Source organism: Magnolia sinica, chromosome 19 (genome assembly GCF_029962835.1).
Source record: "Magnolia sinica isolate HGM2019 chromosome 19, MsV1, whole genome shotgun sequence".
Lineage (NCBI taxonomy): Eukaryota > Viridiplantae > Streptophyta > Magnoliopsida > Magnoliales > Magnoliaceae > Magnolia > Magnolia sinica.
The window spans coordinates 57,397,200-57,418,568 of NC_080591.1; the positions used below are offsets into that span (position 1 = coordinate 57,397,200).

Genomic DNA, 21,369 nt, shown 5'->3' on the forward strand with positions numbered 1-21,369 from the left:
CCACCCTCACTACAAGAAATTTCACTTTTACCTACGAAAAATTTCGTAGGTAAATGATATTATTTCGTAGGCAAAGAGCTTTACCTACGAAAAATTTCGTCGATAATTTCGTTGGTAAAAGACCGTGGCTAAAGGTTTTTACCGACGAAAAATGTCATCGTTGGCAATGGTAAGACATTTACCTACGAAATTAAAAACGTTAATAAGACTTTTACCTACGAAATATTTCGTAGGTAAATGATATTATTTCGTAGGCAAAGAGCTTTACCTACGAAAAATTTCGTCGATAATTCCGTTGGTAAAACACCGTGGCTAAAGGTTTTTACCGACGAAAAATGTCATCGTTGGCAATGGTAAGACGTTTACCTACGAAATTAAAAACGTTAATAAGACTTTTACCTACGAAATATTTCGTAGGTAAATGATATTATTTCGTAGGCAAAGAGCTTTACCTACGAAATAGTTTGTCGGTAAATCACCGTTGCCAAAGATTTGTTGACAATGGTAAGACTTTTACCTATGAACTTTTTCGTAGGTAAAAAGTGTGTTAGACCTACAAAACACTGCTAAGACTTTTACCTACGACAGTTTTCGTAGCTAATAGCTATTTACTCAACCTTTTACCTACGAAAATTTGCGTGGTAAAAGTCTCTTTTTTTCCCCCCAAATTCAGGCAAAATTTCCTGTTATACACCTGTTACAATATATTTCATTATATTCACATTCGCATTTTTCCAAACAAACACAAACTACATCCATCCTTGACCTGAGGCATTCTGGTTTTCTACAAAACTAATTTGATCTAATGCTGGTTGGGACGACAACACCATCTTTTCTTCTTGTTTTTTGGTTTTTCTTTTTCAAGAGCAGAACTGAAGAAAACAAAGAGAAACAGAGGATTCTGCATATGTCGTTGGGACAACCTATCAATGCTTTCCTAGAGTAAAGCATCCATGTTCAACAACAGCTCTTACGTATGTGTCGTTGAGTGCAAATATAAAATAAGCAACAATTTCTTTATATTCAAGTTGAACATGAAAACTTAGTGAATGGAATCTAATCACATAAAAGCATCACAATGCTCCAATCATCAACAGAAGCATCAATTGAAATTATAAGCAAAACATAAACATCTTAGAAGACACAATAGGCAGCTGGATCCTATGACCTTAGGACATACCATTTCAGAGTTGAAGCCGAGAACCAGGAGACTTCATAGGTGCTCCATGTTGCTGTAAATGAACTGTAACTCAGACAGAAAAGTAAAATGTTGCACATAGCAACAGTGATGAATTCTCCAAATAAAACATAAAAACATGAAACTGTTGTATCATGTTTTCATGTTTGGATTAATATTTTCTGTTATATCAATTTTTAAGACTTAGTTGGACATTTAGAAAGCATTAAGACTCATAATTTTTTAATACTCAAATTATTTCTTAATATCACGAAGTCAAGCCAGCTCCAGCCCCTCCCTCCATGCCAATAAAGCATAGGAGAAAACTCCAATATATTGTATATTCCACCAAATAGTAGTTTCTTCCCCCTTTTTTCTGTGGGTAGGTAAATTGGGATCACACCTGAGACCTAAATGTTGCGTCAAAGATCACCATCCATGGAGCAACATGATCGAACCAACTCATAGTTACTACTTACTACATTCATCCAATTGTTAAGCGAATTTAGTGGACCCACATATCTTACTCCACTACCTGAAAATACACATCGCAAACGATTATGTAAGAATACAAGTGATACAAATAGAATACATCAAAAAAATAAAAAAGAAGAAAAGAAAAAGAAGACTGAGGGAATTTCACCTTTGCCTAGCTGTAGGCTGTAGCAGGTTGTTGCAGGAATAAATGAGTTGCTATCTATAGAACTGCAGGCCCTTAACGGTGGTGATTGGTTTTCAGCCTTTCATAGATGAGTTGGAGATGTAGTCCTGCTTGTATTTTCTTGGGATGGATATACATTGTTGAGCTCGTTAGTGGAAGTTAAGTGGGTTTTTATTAACAGTTAGTTTCTTTCCTTGTTTTTCTTACATTGTTTAGCAGGCTTTCGTTGCTGCCAATAGTCCAATCTCAAATAGGTGTTACCATTTTTTGGTTTAACACCAAAAGAAAAGACATCTTTTACCTTTAATCCACTCTGGCAATCTCCATGAACTGAGGGGGTAATTCTGGCCATACCTCCTCATTTTCTCCAAATTTAAAATTCCGAAGGTGTGTTAGGAATGACAGAATATGGGATTAAAAATAAAATATAAAATAAAAAAATCCAAGTTTTTCAGATTTGTCACAGGAAAGGGGATTCAAATATGAGACGGTGCACACATCTCAAATACTTTCAGGGATGGAAGCTGGAAGCTGGCAGAATCCAGCAGTTCTCCTACCAATTTTCTTTCATCTCCCCACTTGAAACGAATGGATGGAGCTAATTCTAATCCTATTCAACTGATCTGCAGTTCAACACCAGTTGTGTGCAAACAGGCTCTTAAACATATCGAATTTCGTTTTATGATTTTAATAGATACAAGTTCGAGTGATTCTGCGACCAGTTGCTCCCACTGAGGAAAGCTGACCGTTCCACACTAATGGGTCCACATTATCAAAGGCTCACCTAAGTAGGGGCATCGGGATTATTTGGTTGACAAGCAATGCAGAGGCTACCCTAATTAGAGATGGAAACGTAACACATCCAAACAAGATCCATGCCACTCATCAGGTGGGGACCACTGTCATTACCTACAAATCAGGCTGGTACTATCATCAGCAAGGCCAAATGTGTACAATAAATAAATAAATAATTGATAGTTGAAGAGAATTAACCAACATGGATTTTGGACTACAGCAGATGCACTACCTTGTGAATAGCTTTTTATTTTATTTTATTTCATTAAATGAAGCCCACTCATGAGTTAGTTGCTCAAATGGGAGTTTTTTCTCAAATGAAAGTAATTCATCTGGTAGCTAAATTTCAGCAGCAACATCTGAGTTAGTCGCTCAAATGGGTGTTTTTTCTTAAATGAAAGCAATTCATCTGGTAGCTAAATTTCAGCAGCAACATCTGAGGACACCCTTAGAGTAACTTTCACAAGTGTACCACTCATTCAGTATAATCAAACTCCTAGATGCATTACTGGTAAACCTCCTATTTCTACCATTTGATCATCAGGCTGAGGGAATTTCACCGGTATCCCTGCAATGGGTTAGCTGTTTTCCCAGATCTTGCATCTGTCCATGCTTTTGCAATCATCCACTTCATGTCATCATCTCCGTCCTCATACATGTTCTGTAACAGGTCATTTTCTCAGCTTAATCCAGAATGTGCAACCCCTTGATATCCATAGTGGTTGACAAAAGGAGGTAATGTATGATGCTCAGCCTATATCAAAAAAGGGCAATTTTCAGTTGTGTCAGCATGCCGGACACTTGAGGCCTGCTTTTCAGTGATCCAGACAGTTCATTTCATGCTAGCATAACTGCTTTTCGGTTTTTAATCATCCATTTGTAGGAAAGCAATTATAGATGGCGAGGATCTTCTCCCTGAGGTGGTTTCCACAGCATTTACCCAATCAACAATGGGGCACAACAAAAGCTAGGACTCATATGCACAGAATGTTGGCTCAAAAAAAAAACTGCTAGTTCAGGCCGAGGCATAGGACATTTCCCAAGAAAAGAATGGATACAGGACTTACCTTCATCAAATCCATAATTCCAGCCATTGGATCCTTTTATGTATCCATATTTGGCTTCAACTGCAAAATAATAAAACAAACCTTATAACCATTTCCGAGACAAAACCACACAAGTTGGAATGTATAGAGCTGTTCAAAGATGATAATCTCCAAGGTACCCAAGTACCCATGTGGACATATACATTCAACTATAATTCACAAAACAATATCAATTTCGGTTTTCATCATCCAAAGACAAGCTGACTCCTTGGATAACAGTAATGTGGATTGCCATATAATAATAACAATGCCTTTTTTTACCATGCCATGCATATGTTCTTTCATCATCCAAAGACACAGGAAATGAAAGAGGAAATGAAAAATTGGCATTTACCTTATCTTCTTTGAAGTGCAAATCAAGCCAATTCCCTTTTGAAGTTTTAGACAGTGTGACAATGACTCGGTTGGGCTTAATAACCACCTTACATTGCTCAGGCACAATCTCCTTGTTCAACTTCAGTATGGCACAATGGTAATTCTTCCCTTGAACGTCATGGAATTTAATATCAACAGACAGGCTTGAAAACAGTTTCCACCTTCTCTTGCTCCACACCCTCCAAGGACACGTAAATCTTAAAGGAAAACAAATAATGAAAAATAAAAATCAACTTTTACATTTAATTTCTATCAACCACAAACACTAGAGACACATGAGAATATGTTTCCAACTGTCTTTAAAAATTGAAGTACAACATTTATGAAAATAAGATTTAAGAAGGAAAAAAAAAAACCCATGTTTGTATGTACAATTAAGCTAATGGTGTTCCCTAATGATTGTAATGAAGAAGTAAGCCTCAAACTGGAACCATATTCCTTTCCAATCTGACTTGAAAGTGGCATAGTTGCAACTGGAAGCCAAGTCCTTGAATATGATTGCCAGGTACTTTTGCTTATTTCCACTTTAGTATACTTTTAATTGCAACCAAATTCGATAGCATCCATACACACCCAATTCAAAGTAGGTGAGGCTCCTACTAGTGCAACTCATCTCATACCTATTTAATAAATACAACCAGAAAAAAAAAAAAAAAACACTAGCACAACTTTCTGAGTATAGTATTCTTCGTAGTAACAGAAATTTGTGAGATTCAACAAGGAGCTGAGTTAAGAAATCTGACAATACCATATGCAGAAATATGCCACATGTGATGATTAAAAGTTCTCTTAACTTTTGAACAATACCATATGCAGAAATATGCCACAACACTTCAAATTCGGAAGTTGAACCCGAGTTTTGTCTAGTTTTGTCCATATGTACTGCAATAAAGGTTCCAGACCCAACCCAATTTGACCCCCACTTCAGCAACAAGAAGGATACATTTTGTGCTTTGTATAAAGGCAAAAGAAGTTTCTTATGGTACCTCATAAGGAAAAAGAGATATTCCTCCTCAAGCAAATAACTGATAAAGCAAAACCCAACATCCAAGAAAGTCCATTTACACCACAAATCAAAATTTTATTAATGCAACAAGCAAACTTGAAAAAAGAACCTAAAAAAATAACAAGGCTAATAGGTACTTGCATAGAAATTGTCTCAGCCAACAGGCTCTAGTAATTTCAAATTGTCTATTAGGTGATTTAAGTTATGGAGCAATAAGGAAACTGAGAACTAAGAGAAAAATGCTCCAGCTGTACAAGAAGCATAACATGCAGTTACCAATGCGCAATGACGAAAGGCGGAGCTAAAATCCTCCAAAAGTGGTGACTCAGATGGTGTTGTTCCCACCAAGTGGAGAATAATCCATTGAGTAAGTATTTCCTGAATCATGGGAATCAATTCAAGCTATACATGGGAGATGTCTTCATGAACCATAAGGACCTACAAACAAGTAAGAAATTCAATAGAGAAAAGAGAGATTTAGGTGAGATTCTCAAAGCATGGCCGTAATTGTAGAAAGGTTTGCATTTTAACACAATTACATAAAAGTTTCACTAGAAAATGCATAATGACAGATGAGATAGGCTGGAAGAACTTGGAAGAAAACAAACTCAGTGCAGCCCAAAGTTGACAAACAGTGAACAAATTCAAGGCAAAGATGGCACTTCTTTAAAAACATCTAAAAGATGAACCTGCAAAAGTTTGGTTTTCAGGGGAACTATAAGACTTGCTACATCTAGAAATTTGCTAGTACTTACAATGAGGAGGTGGGACCTCAAACAGAGAAAGTTACAATGAGGAGGTGCCTATACAACCTGCATTCCAATAGCAGATGAAAGGACATTCTCCCAAACATCAGTGATGATTTTATTTTAAAGAAAGAGAAACATAAATACAGAGAGGGCTGACAAGGGCTCAGATACAACAGAGGCATTGCATCGGAGATGACTAGCTCCAATCCAGTCACCCGCCGCAAGTCTGTTCACATGACTGTCTGCCTCCCAAATACATCTTTAAAACCAAATTCTCTTTCCTACTCCTAGCAATCATATTTCTATTTCAAAAGGCAAATACAAGACTGATCTCTACATTAACCATATAGTTTATTTAATACCATTGTTTCTCCTTCATTTGAATTTAGTCTAGAATGAATGAAGCTTGGTAGATGAATGTGTGCCGGTTGACTCGAAGACAACCAAGATTTCTTTTTTTTCTTTTTTTTTCCCCCTTTCCAAAAGTCCTGTCTTTTTATTAAATTACTGTTGGTTTTCAGATAAATTATTGAGCATCAGATAAAAAGGGAATCGCATGCATGTATAGTAAATAAATTATTTATTAACTAGCAACAGTCTTTCAAAAGCTGAGACAGAACCTTGGGAAGTACAAAAAGGCGAACAACACTGCTATATTGAATTACAAAAGAAAAGGAATAACAAGATTATGAATATCTAAGATTTTCAAGAGCTTCTAAAAGTATGGAAGGATTTCAATGGTTCCATCAACTATAGTGAAACTATAAATAAAACGGCCATTCAATTCTTAAAAGAAAATATCTACTCCGAATCTATTTCTTGAAATTTAACTCAGGGAAAGACATGATGAGGTTGATCACTGTCTTCCTTAGGATAACTACTCCAAATCTATGAAGCTCTTTGAATTCTTCATCGTCGACATTGGCAACATTGCTACATTAAATGTAGTCTATGATAATGTGGTTCAATCACATTGCAATAAATAAGAATTTTTTTATTTGTGACAAGCAACTTTATTGAATTGCATATTTGATCATGTGCAATTGCATATGCGACAACATATTTTTGTTTTGTTTGTTTTTTTTTTTTTTTTGAAAATTAAAAAAAAAATCAAAAAATATGAAAAAAAAATAAATTAAAATTTGTAAAAAAACAAAAAAAGAAGAACAAATTAAGGATAACTTTCCTAAGTTAACAAATGGGGATGTTTTGTGTTGTATTAGGAAAAAACAAAAGAGTTCTTTCAAATCCACATGAATATCATTTAACTGTTTTTGGATTTTCTACTAATAGTGTAAGAGTAGAAATCCAAAATCACGTATTAATGCGCAAGTAAAAAAGAATGTAGTGTTGTTGTCGACTTCGAGTTCTGCTGCATTATGTTTTTAAGGATGTTGTATATCTAAAGGCACTCAAAGATGGATTTGTTGTATTAACAAGGTGTAATTAAGTTTGCTTATTTTTGGCTTTTTGTTTATAAACTAAGGTATATATAATGCTTGGCCTGAGGCTTTCTATGGCATGTTTGGGTTTTCAACTTGTACAAGTGGGGCCCATGTTCAACCCTCATCAGAGTTTAAATAGAGGCACGGTGGCTGCCGTTTTTCCTGCCAAGGAACGGCCCGAAACAGGGGCATTTTTACCCGGATTTCCGGACTGATATCAGTCCGATTTCTGGGATTTGTTGCAGCTCAAACAGAGCCCGATTATCAACTGTTTCTGGACTAAGTTTTAGCCCTTAGCTGGGGCCATTTTCATGCCATTGTTCGGCCCCAACTAGCGCCTGAACTCAGGCCATGTTCGGCCTCAAACAGGGCCCGTAATCAGGTCACGTTTATCCTCAAAATAGGGACCGTATTCAGGCCCTATTCAAGCTCCGCCATGGACGGATCGTGGCCCCAAACTTGGCTTATATCAGGGCCTTATAGCTACACATATGGAAGAAGGAGAAACAGATAAGAAGGAAAGAAGAGAAAGGCTGAGTTGTGGACTGATTACCTAGCCGGGCTTGGCTCTACTCCTCCCTTTTCTTCTTCATTTCTCACCCCTTTTTGTGTGAAAACTCTGAAGGGAACTGGATCCTTGTTATAGGCAGGGAGAGTATCATCCAACGGCTGGGATCGTTTCTGCCATTCGGCCGTCGGCGCGGCCTCTTTTCACCGAAGAGGAGAAGACAGACCAGATCTGGGTTAGGGAACAGGGAGAGAGAGAGAGAGAGAGAGATTTGGGATTTGGGGGTTTTTTTTGGGCGCGGCTTTGTTTTTAAGCGCGCACCCAAATTTAGTCCTTGGTCTGGTATGGCTCTGTGGGCCCCACCATGATGCGTGCCAAACATCTACCCCATCAGTCAGATGCACCATCCCATGGTGGGCCAAGGGATTAAAAATCAAATCAATCTATTACTTTTGTGAGCCACACCACATACAAAAGTTGAGAGGGGTTACCCTCCATTAAAACATTTATAATTATTTTTTGGGCCCACCGAGATGTGGCCCACAAATCCAGCCCATCCATTATGTGTGTGCCTCTTCGATGAGGGGTGATACCAAGTTTCAGATGCATCCAAATTTCAGGTGGGGCCCACCAAGTGCTTTTATATGTTTTAGGCATGTCTTCACATGATTTTAGATGGTATGGCCCAATGGAGTTTCGTATACAGCTGATTTTTGGCATATCGCATAATTTAAAGGGGACCCATCAAATGCATGGTGTTGATGTTTGACACATGTCATGGTGGGGCCCACACAGCTTGACCTCATGGGGACGGCATGGATTAAACACAAAGGTCAAGTTGTGTGGGCTCCACCATGACATGTGTCAAACATCAACACCGTGCATTTGATGGGCCCCTTTAAATTATGAGATATTCCAAAAATCAGCCGTATACGGATCTTAGGTGGGCCATACCTTCTAAATTCATGTGAATAAATGCCTAAAACATATAAAAGCACTTAGTTGGGCTCACTTGAAATTTTCATGCATATGAAACTTGGTCTTGACTCCTCATCCAAGTGGGACACACATAATGGATGAGCTAGATTTGTGAACCACATCTCGATGGGCCTAACAAATGATTATGAATATTTTAATGGAGGGTAATCCCTCTCAACTTTTGTATGTGGTGTGGCCCAAAAAAGTCACGAATTGACTTGATTTTTAAGCCCTAGGCCCACCATGGAATGGTGCATTTGACTGATGGGGTAGTTGTGGGCCCACTTTGATTTATATATTGTATATCCATATGATCCATTTGCTATCATTTTCTACCGTCAATATAGAATTTAAGAAGATGCAAATCATACCAAACTCAAATGAATAATTTTAGAAGCTTCTCTCCATCCGATTGAAATTATCATATGAATAATTTTGGAACCTCAATCAAGCTACATATGAGAAAGATATTGGGCATACAAGATTGATCAACAATTTCAATGAAATTTGATTTAAACATCTGAAGTTATTTACTCTTTAATTTGAACTGATTAGATTGTCCAAAAACGATTAAAGGTTAAATTAGTGGATGTGCCTAATAATTTAGTAATTTTATTTTTCACAAATAAATTTCAATTTCCTTTTAAAAATAACATTTTTTTTCCAAAATGTATTTTTTTTTTACTCTTTTAACCAAATATCATTTTTATTATAAAATATTTCAAAAACATTTAAAATACAAATTTTGAATTTTTATTTTCAAAATCTCAAATGTTTTCTCATATTTTTAATTTTTTCTCAAAAATTTCAAAATGCCGATTTTTTCCTTCAAAAGAATTATTTTGTTTTCAAAATTTTTCTTAAACATAGTTAAAATTTCTAAGCTTTTCAATATTCTTTTTTATGAGACATTACAAATCATCTAAATATTACCTTTTAATTATACATATAAAAAAATTTCCATTCATATGATATAAAAACTAAACATATATATATATATACACACACACACACACACACACACACACATTTTTACTGACAAAATTTTTTAAAAATTAAAACATTTTAACATTATTACAAAAATATATACATTTTTACATTAGGAAAAACACTTTTACCGATGATTTTTTGTATTTTGAAAAATTCAAAACACACTGTACCTACGAAAATTTTCGTAGGTAAAGATGACTAGGTAAAACTAAAGATTTCAATTGTTGTATTTTGAAAAATTCAAAACACCCTTTACCTATATGTTGAAAAATTCAAAACACCCTTTACCTATGAAACTTTTCGTAGGTAAAGATGACTTTTACCTACGCGATCTTGTTTCGTAGGTAAACGTAGACTCATCGATAGGGAAGAAAGATTCAGAACACCCTTTAGTTACGAAAAGTTTCGTAGGTAAAGATGAATTTTGTACCTTTAGCTACGGATTTTTCGTAGGCAAATATGGCTTTGGTAGGTAAAAGTAGGCTATTCGATTTTTTTAAAAATTGAGAACACCCTTTAGCTACGACAATTTGCGTAGGTAAATAGGGCTTTTACCTACGAACCTACATTTCGTAGGTAAAAGTAAGGTTTTTGATTTTTTATGTTTTAAAAATTACAAAACACCCGTTACCTACCAATGTTTTCAGAACATCTTTAGCTACGAACATTTTCGTAGGTAAAGATAGCTTCTACCTGCAACCTTATATTTCGTACGTAAAAGTAAAGTTTTCGATTTTTCAAATTTCAAAAGACCTTTTACTTACGAATATTTTCGTAAGTAAAGAGGGGTTTTACCTACGAAATCTTCTTTCGCAGGTAAATGTAAACTTTTCGATTTTTAAAAATTTAGAACACCCTTTAGCTATGAATATTTTCATAGGTAAAGATGTCTTTTGCCTACTAAAAGTTTCGTAGGTGAAGATATCTTTTACCTACGAAATTATATTTCGTTGGTAAAAGTAATCCGAAAAATTGAAAACACCTTTTGCCTACTAAAAGGTTTGTAGGTGAAGATATCTTTTACCTACGAAATTATATTTCGTCAGTAAAAGTAATCTTATCGATTATTTATTATTTTGAAAAATTCAAAACACCCTTTACCTACGAAAATTTGCGTAGGTAAAGATGGCTTTTACCTACGAAATTAGATTTCATAGGTAAAAGTAAATCATCGATTAAAAAGAGCCTTTACCTACGAAAATTTTCGTAGGTAAATATGACTTGTACCTACGAAATTTAATTGCGTCGGTAAAAGGTTACTTTTACCTACGAAAATGATTTGCCTCGCTCAATTCCTAGTTTTACCACACTCAAATTTCAGTTTGCCTCACTCAAATTCCAACTTCCATCGCTCGATTTCATGTTTCCCTTGTTGAATTTCTAGTTTGTCTTGCTCAATTTCATGTTTCCCTCGCTCAATTTCCAATTTACCTTGCTCAATTTCCTTTGATGCTTGTTGAATTGCATGTTTGCCTCGTTGAATTGCATGTTTGCCTCACTCAATTTAATATTTGCCTTGATCAATTTCATGTTTGCCTTGCATAATTTCAGTTGAGGGTTATTTAATTTCATCTAAAGCTCGCTCAAATTCATCAAGTGCTTGATTGTTTTTAATTATGTTTGATCTTTTACACTACGAGTCACTAAATTTCTAGTGAACTTTAATTTTGATATATTTTGCAATTCATGTTTGTAGGTGACGATTCTTCTATTGGATTTCCAAACCCATCCTCTAGGTGTTCACTAAAATGGTGGTTTGGCATAGTGAAGGGTGGATTAGAGAAGAATGATAGTCAGCTAAATCTATTTAGGCAATCTCCATTTTCTTTTTTATTGCACCTTTCATCCTTTAGATTTATAGGGGCTTTACTTCACCTTCTTTTTGTAAGATATAAAGTTGATCTTGTATTTAAGATATGGGGGACATGGTTGCAGTTCACGGAGATGGACTTCTATCTTGTTTTTTACTGATATCTTATTCTGTCAAACATGGACAGGTTTATGTACCCGTGAACCATGATAATTCTCATTGGTTCTTGATGGTCATATATCTAAGAAAATGGGAGATTGTTATTATCGATAGTTTATGCATAAATGCACTCTTAAAGTATAAGGAGAAGATCAAAGTGATGATAGAGGCGCTCCCCATTCTCTTCCATGCCACTGGAGACATCACTGCGTGTGAAGGGAAGACGTGGACCGCCAAAGAAGATAAATCGGTGTCAAAGCAGAGAAATGGTTATGACTGCGGCATATTCGTAATGAAATTCATCGATATATTGTGCAGCGGTCGTACCTTGGCGGGAACAGACATGCAAAAATTCACTGCCGTTTAGAGGAAGTCGATAACGTATGATTGTTTGTCTATAACCTGTCAACGATACTTGTCGTAGGCATTGGAGGAAGAGAAAATTTTTATGAAATGTTGTATTATATACAGTATTTGATATACCCTGTACAATTTATACTGAATGAAAATTTCTAATCAATGAAAATTTATAACCCGTAAATGTTCCCTCGCTCAATTTTCAGTTTACCTCATTGAATTTCTAGTTTGCCTCACTCAATTTTTAGTTTGCCTTACTTAATTTTTAGATTGCTTAGCTCAATTTCTAAGTTGCTTGTAACAATTTTCAGATTGACTCGCTGAATTTCCAGTTTGTCACGCTGAACTTCTAGTTTGCCTCGCTCAATTTTTTAGTATGCCTCGCTCAATTTCTAGTTTTCCTCGCTCAATTTTTGGCTTTCCTCGCTCAATTTTTAGCTTGCCTCGCTTAATTTCTAGGTTGCCTCGCTCATTTTCTACCTTACCTTACTCAATTCTCAGTTTGCCTCGCTCAATTTCTAGTTTGCTTTGCTAAATTTCTAGGTTGCCTCGCTAAATTTTTAGCTTGCGTCACTCAATTTCTAGTTTACCTCACTCAATTCTAGGTTGCCTTGCTCAATTCTCAGTTTGCCTTGCTCAATTTCTAGTTTGCCTCACTAAATTTTTAGGTTACCTCGCTCAATTTTTAGGTTGCCTCACTCAATTTCTAGTTTGCCTTGTTGAATTTCTAAGTTGCCTCACTCAATTTCTAGCTTGCCTTACTCAATTCTAGGTTGCCTCACTCATTTTCTAACTTGCCTCGCTCAATTCTTAGTTTGCCTCACTTGATTTCTAGTTTGCCTCACTCAATTCTAAGTTGCCTCACTCATTTTCTAGCTTGCCTTGCTCAATTTCAGTTCGCCTCGCTCAATTTCTAGTTCGCCTTGCTAAATTTCTCGATTGCCTCCCTCAATTTTCAGGTTGCCTCTCTCAATTTCTAGTTTATCTTGCTGAATTCTAGGTTGCCTTGCTCAATTTCTAGTTTCCCTCACTCAATTTCTAGGTTGCCTCACTAAATTTTCAGGTTACCTCACTTGATTTCTAGTTTGGCTCGCTGAATTTTTAGGTTGCCTCATTGAATTTTCAGCTTGCCTCGTTCAATTTCTAGTTTACCTCGCTCAATTCTAGGTTGCCTCGCTCATTTTCTAGTTTGCCTCGCTTAATTCTCAGTTTGTTTTGCTCAATTTTTAGCTTGCCTCGCTCAATTTCTAGTTTGGCTCGTTGAATTTCTAGGTCGCCTCGCTCAATTTTCAAGTTGCCTTGCTCAATTTCCAGTTTTGCTCACTAAATTTCATGTTAGCCTTGCTCAATTTCTTGTGAGGGTTGTTGAGTTTCAACCCTAACTGAACACAACAACTATACAACTCGACCCAGATTGATGTTAGCTCAGTAGGGTTCGGGTCAAACTGAACCCAAGTTGCAGTCCTATTTCCTACAAGATAAGATAAAAAATAATATAGATCGGATAGAAGATTATTACAAAATCAAGCAATGCATCCTTTGAGGCTCGTTGAATTTCATGTTAACATCGCTGAATTTCATGTTTACCTCATTTAATTTCCCTTGGGGCTCATTAAATTTCATGTTATCCTCGCTCAATTTCCTTCGAGGCTCGTTGAATTTCATGTTAGGCTTAGGCTCGTTGAATTTCATGTTAGGGTCACTCAATTTCATGTTAGCCTCATTCAATTTCACGTTAGGCTTACTCAATTATCCATAGTCGTATGTACTTTTCGCTACAAAAGCAATGGCTATGGTTTAGATCCGTAGCCATAGATCTTTAGCTACAACCTTTGGACCTTTTTCTGGTATTGGACGGTGGCACCGTGGACAAGACAGGGTTCTACGGTGGCACCGTGGACAAGACAAGGTTCTACGGTGGCACCGTGCAAATCATGGTGTCAATGCAATGGTATTTTTGAGTATATATGGCTACAAATCAACTGAAGCAATGGCTATGCTACTAATGGCGATGGTATTATCCATAGCCATAGATATTTAGCTATGGCCACTGTGAATTCAAGGGTATTTTCGAGTATATCTCGTAAAGCAAGGGTATTTTCATCTTCAAATAGTGTGTCCATACATAATCGATTTAGTTTGGGAAGTAAAGTTTGGGAGCGTTTACAAAAGATGCTGGGTAAAAGGTGGGGTTTGTAGTGGTAAAAAGACTCCTTTTCTTCCGAACACAAATGTGGATTTCCTGCCACAGCATGTCGCATTAAGTTTTGCGCTCGGAAGCTAGGTGGGGTAGACTGTGATGTTTGTGAGAAATCTACTCCATTCATCCATTTTTAGAGCACATTTTAGTATAAGAGGCTGAAAAGTAGGAGATCTAAATATCACCTGGGTCATGTGAGAGGAAACAATGAGGAAAGAAATTTCTACAGTTGAAATCTTCCTCGGTCCATCTTGATGCTTATATGCTAGCCAAACCATTCATAGGGTCATTATTTCCACTGCAATGAATTGAAATCATAAAAAAATTGTCCTCATACGGAACTCAGGTGGCTATACAAATGTCTCAATTGTGGTCGTTCAATCCCCACTATCTCTTCTCATGTGGTCCACTTTAGATCTTGATCTCCTTTTTTTTTTTAATCTTCAGCATAAAATGAGTTTGAAAAACCAATAAATAGGGTGGATTTCACACAAACATCATGGTGGACACCAGATTTGCTGTGAAAGCATTTTACAGGAAGTTCTTGCGCAAGGATGTTAGATGGGGCCATCTATATGTTTTTAAAAATTTACCATGTCCATCCATTTTTCGAGCTTATTTTATGATGTGAGACTAAAAATTAGGTGTATCCAACACTCAAGTGGGTTGTTGATGCGAAAATTTGGTTCACCCTCTCTAAGCTCCTAGATCCGAGCACCTGCATAGATGAATGACAATGGAGACCCTGGCTAGAGCAGGGGACCCTCCGATGCCAAGTCAGGCCTGGAATCTGGGTCTAAATTGTGTGGATGGGGTTTTGGGTGAGAGATTTTGCGTACCTTTCTCATTAGGTGAGGTCCTTATTTATACTATTTGGTAGGACGTGGGCGTCCGTTAATCTCGGCACGATCTCAGCCATTAGATGGGAGCCATGCACGTGATGATGTTGTCAGTTATCCCATGATCGTGGCAATGCAGTTAATGTCATCGTGCATTACTGGAGTGAGCTAAGCTTAACTGTCTTAACTCAGCTGGTCGACTGAAGTCGAGCTGAGCAGACGAGCCGTGCAGAGCTTTCCTCAATTGAGCCCCATCTATGTCGGATCGGCTGTGGGCGGCCTAGATTGAGGTGGTGAAGGCATCACTTGATCACTTACTAGAGGATGGTTTTAACTGATTCATGCGAGCCCATATCATTCTACGTCATGGCTTGGACCTATGTTGCCCATTGGTTCCTTTTAATGAAGTATCTCCAGAACGACTGCTCATCTGGCTGAGCCAACCTTGAAGGTAGTTTGGTCGAACTGTCCATTAGAGCTATACATGAGCAGAGTTAGCTCGGTAACTCACTCAACTAGGCTAAAAAAAACTTGACTCAATTCATCTCTAAGTGAGTTCGAGTCGAGCACGAGCTGATTTTTGGTGCTCGAAATGAGTTCGAGTCGAGCACGAGCTTGACCTAGCTCGACATGGCTCGACTCAAATACTACTTGAACTCGGCTCGGACTCGACTCGGTACAAGGTATATATACCCTTCCAAACACAAAAAACCCTTTTCAATTTCAAAGCTACCTCGCCCGGCACCCAACCCTAACCCTCTCTCCTTATTTCCTCCCTCTCTTCTATTCTGCCCTCTCTGTCAGTCTGGCATCCTTCCTCTCTCTCTACTCTCTCCCTCAGCCTTCCTTACCCTCTCTCTCTCTCTTTACTCTCTCCCTCAACCTTCCTTACCTGCACGGCCGCCCCTGTCACCTGCCCCTGCGGCCATGCCATCCCCTGCTCGGTCGCCCCTGCCGGCTGCCAGTCAGGTCGCCCCAATCCAGTTTGGTAAGTGTTCACTGTTCATATTAATCCCCTTTTTTTCTTTTTTGTTTGGATTTTAATTTATGCAATAGTTCTGATTTTTTACTTTCATTTGATGGAATCTGAAATGGGGTTATATATATATATTTTTTCTGGGTGATGGATTGCTTAAATCTGCTCGAACTCGGACGAGCCAAGCATGAGTTACTGTTCCAAGCTTGAAGGCCGAGCCGAGCCGAGCACGAGCTGGGACTCGGCATTGCGAGCCGAGCACAAGCTGTGCAATACTCGGCTTGGCTCGACTCATCTACACCTCTACTGTCCATAATCGTAGCTGGGCCGAGGTGACCTCAAAGATGGTCATATCATATTTTCTCATAACATGGCCATGCCAAAGGAAACAGTGAGCATTCAGTGAACACCGTTGAAACATTCTTATAGCCATAAAAGTTTTGTATCAAGCTATTTTCAATGTTTTCAATTCATCGCACTGCGAATGCCCTTATAAATGGTTTAGATATCATATAAACATTAGGTGGAGCCCAAGAAGGCTTCAACCGTAGGAATTTCTTTCTCCAATTTTTTCTCCCATGTGACCCACTAAGTGTTGGATACACCTCATCTTTTGTCGTGCATCCTAAAATGAGATCGGCAAAATGGATGGACGAGGTGAATTTTTCAAAATATCAGGGTGGAGCCCAGTAACTTTCTGCTAAAGCTTATGAGTTACTGCTTTACACGTGGACGGAGATTTTCTGAGGAATCCTTTGGCAGGAAGTTACTATGCGAAACCTAAGTGGGCCTATTGTAATGTTTGTTAGAAATCTATCCCGTTTATACATTTTGTGAGCTTATTCTAGTGCTTAATACAAGAAATGAGAAGACTCAATGTGCCGCACTTAAGGAAAATGTGGGTAGGAAAATTCCTACCATTGAAATCTCTCTTGGTCGACATTGATGTTTACATGCCATCTATACCGTTCATAACTTCATTCCTACTTAGATAAGCTGAAAACACAAATATTAACTTGCTTCAAAACTTCTGTGGCCCCATGAATATTTCAACTTTGGACATTCAATCCTCATGTTTTCAGCTCACTTGAGTATTTGATACATCTGATTTTTAGCCCCACATCCTAAGATAATCTCAGAAAACGGATGAACGTGGTAGATTTCTAACAGACATCATGATGGGCCCATCTAGGTTTCAAGCGCAGGAACTTCCTCGGAGAAGCTTTAGCATAAAATCCTCTCTACGTGGATTAGGTACTACCCCGCCTGTTCGAAGATCGGGATAGGCGGAGGCTCCGAGGGTCAACGAGGAACACCATCATGAATGAACTTTGTTATGGGAAGATCAGGAACAACTAAACTCTGAGGCCAGAGGCTATTCTGAGTCAACTTGAGGCGCAAGACTAAGCTCGGAGTTATATGAATAGGCAAAGGTCAGACTTCCAACCCGACATTCATTATGCCTTCGCTTCGAGGCTTGAGGCCTGGATGGCCAACTTGGAGCTTGGAGTGATCCGAGGCCGAGACGGTTGGGTCGGAACTTAGGGTGATCCGAGGTCGAAGTGGCCGGCTTGGAATTCAAAGCGGAGTCTGCTAGTAAGGGGACCATGAGGTGTCCCACTACCGCACGATTAGCGACAGTTACTCAACCGCCCACGTCTGCCCAACCACTAAGTGACTGGGTGGGCGAATTACCCATGGGACGTGGTGAATGGCCCAAGATGCGCCTACTTATACGAATACGCCCATTCTAAGGGAGAGGGTATAAATAGCATCTTTTAAGGAGGAGACAGGTATATATGCAATATCTCGCACCCTCTCTACATTTCGACTTAGACCCAGATTCCTTTGACCTGACTTAGGCATCGGAGGGTCCCCTGTTTAAGCCAGGGTCTCCTTTACTCACCACTTTCGTGTAAGACCAGGGTTCAGTAGAGGTTCGTCGCATCGAGTGGAGGGTGGTCTAGATTTTGACCGTAACATTTTTGGCGCCGTTTGTGGGAAACTGGTACGAAAAGTCAGTTTCCTAGGTAATGTCATGAGGAAAGAAGAAATCCGTAAGTGTGGAGCCGAGCCGAATGATCAGACTCGATCTTCCTCATTACTTCACGCTGAGTCAGCTCCAAGACCATCCAATGCTCTCATAACCGGGGGAGCAAGTATCGAGCCATGCAAAAAGAGATCCAAGCCTTACGCAACGAAATCAATCAGATGAGGCATCGACAGGAGCAGCAGCCGCACCCTGTCCGGGAAACAATCAGACCAGTGGTGGAAGTCGAGTCCGCACCACGAAGTGTGAGACCTGAGGGGTCACAACATCAATCCGCCCAAGTTCCAGCTTCAGTCCAGAACCCCTCTCCGATCCAAAACCCAATTCTAGCTCGGAACCCAACAACTTGGACTCTGATGAATGCCTCAGTCACCTAGGCCCAGGCACCAATGGACCTCCGTCATGAGCTGGAGAGGAGGAGGAGGGGGGGGGCCCCTGAGGTAGAGGCTCCGTGGGAGACAATAGCGGAAAACAGAGACCCATGGGAGATGCGGTTCGCAGAACTCACCAATCAGATTCAAACATTGCAGCAAAATCAGTAGCCTTCATCTGTCCCTACCGTCGTTCAGGCGATGATGGAAGAGACCAAACCTCCCTTCACCTTGGTAATCATGAGCAAGGTGATGCCGCAGAGGTTCTGAATACCTCTCGTCATCCAGTACTCTGGGTCTGGAGACCCGTCCAAGCACATAGAGGCTTATCGCTCATGGATGCAAATCCAAACAGCCACAGATGCGATGATGTGCAGGAGTTTTTTTATTACCCTCACTGGATCAGCTCAGAATTAGTACAGGCAACTCAAGCCCAATTCAGTCATCTCCTTCGCAGAGCTCAGCAGATTATTCCTTACCTAGTTCATAAGTGGTAAGAAGAGTCAGAAGCTGACTACTCATTTGTTCACCATCAAGCTGGGGCCTAAAGATTCATTGAAGGACTTCATCATCCGCTTCAACGAGGAGGCATTACAGGTGGACGATTATGATAACAAAATGACGCTCTCTACCATGTTCAGTGGACTGAAAGAGGGGAAGTTTACCTTCTCCATTGGGAAGAACCTGCCAAAGACGTTGGCCGAGCTCATCAGCAGAGCTCAGAAATACACTAATGCTGAGGAGTTCTCCAACTCTCACAAAAATATCCAAGTAGCGGAGCCATCAACTGAAGGGAGAGGCTGAGGAACAAAGGACCCCACTCATCCAGCAAGAAATTGGATGACCATGTTCCTCGTGATCGTTGGCTAAGAAGGAAGCCTGAGGGTAAGTTCCGTTCCTACACTCTCCTCTACACATCTACAGAACAGATACTGCTGGACATCAAGCGTCAAAAGCTCCTGAATTGGCCTGTTTGCATGAAGGTCGACGCAGACAAGCGCAAATACTGATAGTACCATCGTGAACATGGTCACAACACCAGTGACTGCGTGGATCTCAAGAACAAGATCGAGACTCTCATCCGTAAGGGTCATTTGCGCCGATACACCGAGGAGAAAATAGCTCAGAGAGAAGAGCAGCCGAGCAAAATTGCAGAAGAATCTATCAAAATCTGTACCATCTTTAGTAGTTCGTCTGGTGGAGGAGACTCAAACAGGGCCGATAAAGCCCACTCTCAGAAGTCTGATTTGGAGCACTACATCCACATGACCGAGAGGCCAAAGAAAGAGCTTCGCGTCAGTCCTTGTAGTCCGACCTTCATGGAAGACGATGCACACAGAATCCAGCATTCGCACGACGATGCCCTATTAGTGACAATGACCATAGCCAACCACAAGGTGTACCGCATCCTAGTCGACATCAGGAGCTCGACTAATGTCATTTACTCAAAGGCCTTCAAAAGAATGGGGATTCCAAGGTCATGCCTCAGACCTGTGAAGACCCCTCTGCACGGCTTTGCCAAAGAAAGGGTGATCTTTGAAGGAGCTATCTCCCTCCCTGTGACCACAGGAGAAGGACGGCATCAAGTCACCCTTCTGGTGGACTTCCTTGTTTTTAACGTGCCGTCGGTGCACAACGTCATCTTGGGCAGACCTTCCCTTAATGCAACAAAGGCGGTCGTGTCCACATACCATCTAATGATGAAGTTTCCCGTCAAGGGCGGAATAGGCTATCTCCGAGGTGATCAACACAAGGCTCGAAAATGTTATACGATAGCAGTGAGGAAAGGGTCAGTGAAACAGGCCCTCACCATTAATGTCCTCGATCCCAAGGGCCCTACAGAGGATTCATCCATGAAGGACTTGGAGGCCGTGCCGCTTGATGAAGCAGATCCGAGCAAAAATGATTAGCTCAGCATGTCATTGAATTTCGAGCAACGGTCTCAAATGTTGGCCTTCCTACAGCACCACAGAGACGTCTTCGCATGGTTACATGAGGACATGCCGAGAATCTCTCCTGATGTTATGGTCCACAGGATGAATGTGGACTCAAATCACAAGCCAGTAAAACAGAAGAGGAGAGCGTTTGACGCTGAGCGATATACAACTATAGCCAACAAGGTCTTCAAACTCCTCAGCATCAGCTTTATCAAGGAGGTACACTATCCAGACTGGATCACAAATGTGGTCCTCATCAAGAAGGAAACAGGGAAGTGGTGGGTCTGTGTGGACTACTCGGACCTGAGCAAGGCCTGTCCCAAGGATAGTTTCCCCTTGCCTTGGATCGACTAGCTAGTAGACAGTATAGCTAGGCATTAATTGCTCTCCTTCTTAGATGCTTATTCCGAGTATAACCAGATTGCGATACACCCCCCAGATAGGCAGAATACTACTTTCATCACCGATAAGGGGCTCTAATGTTACTAGGTTATGCCGTTTGACATGAAGAATGCTGGGCCACGTATTAGAGATTGGTAACCAGATGTTCGCCAAGCAAATAGGACGCACCATGGAAGTTTTCATCGACGACATGCTTTTCAAGAGCATCATGGCGTCTGATCACCTAACAGATCTTCGAGAGACCTCCATCCTCTAAGAATACCGTATGAAGCTGAATCCCGCGAAGTGTGCCTTTGGAGTCGGCTCCGGCAAATTCTTCGGGTGTCAGGTTAATCAGCGGGGCATTGAAGCAAACCCTGACAAGATCAATGTGCTCCTCGATATGAGCTCGCCTCGGGCAATAAAAGAGATACAATGTCTCACCGAACGAGTAGCAGCGCTCGAATGGTTAATATCTAGAGCCACTGACAAATGTCTC

The 21,369-nt window shown here is 39.7% G+C and overlaps 1 pseudogene; it reads right to left on the reverse strand.

The window, feature by feature from the left end:
- Positions 1-1,560: 1,560 nt before the first annotated feature.
- On the reverse strand, positions 1,561-16,089 carry LOC131234629 (uncharacterized; annotated as a pseudogene).
- Positions 16,090-21,369: the final 5,280 nt, after the last annotated feature.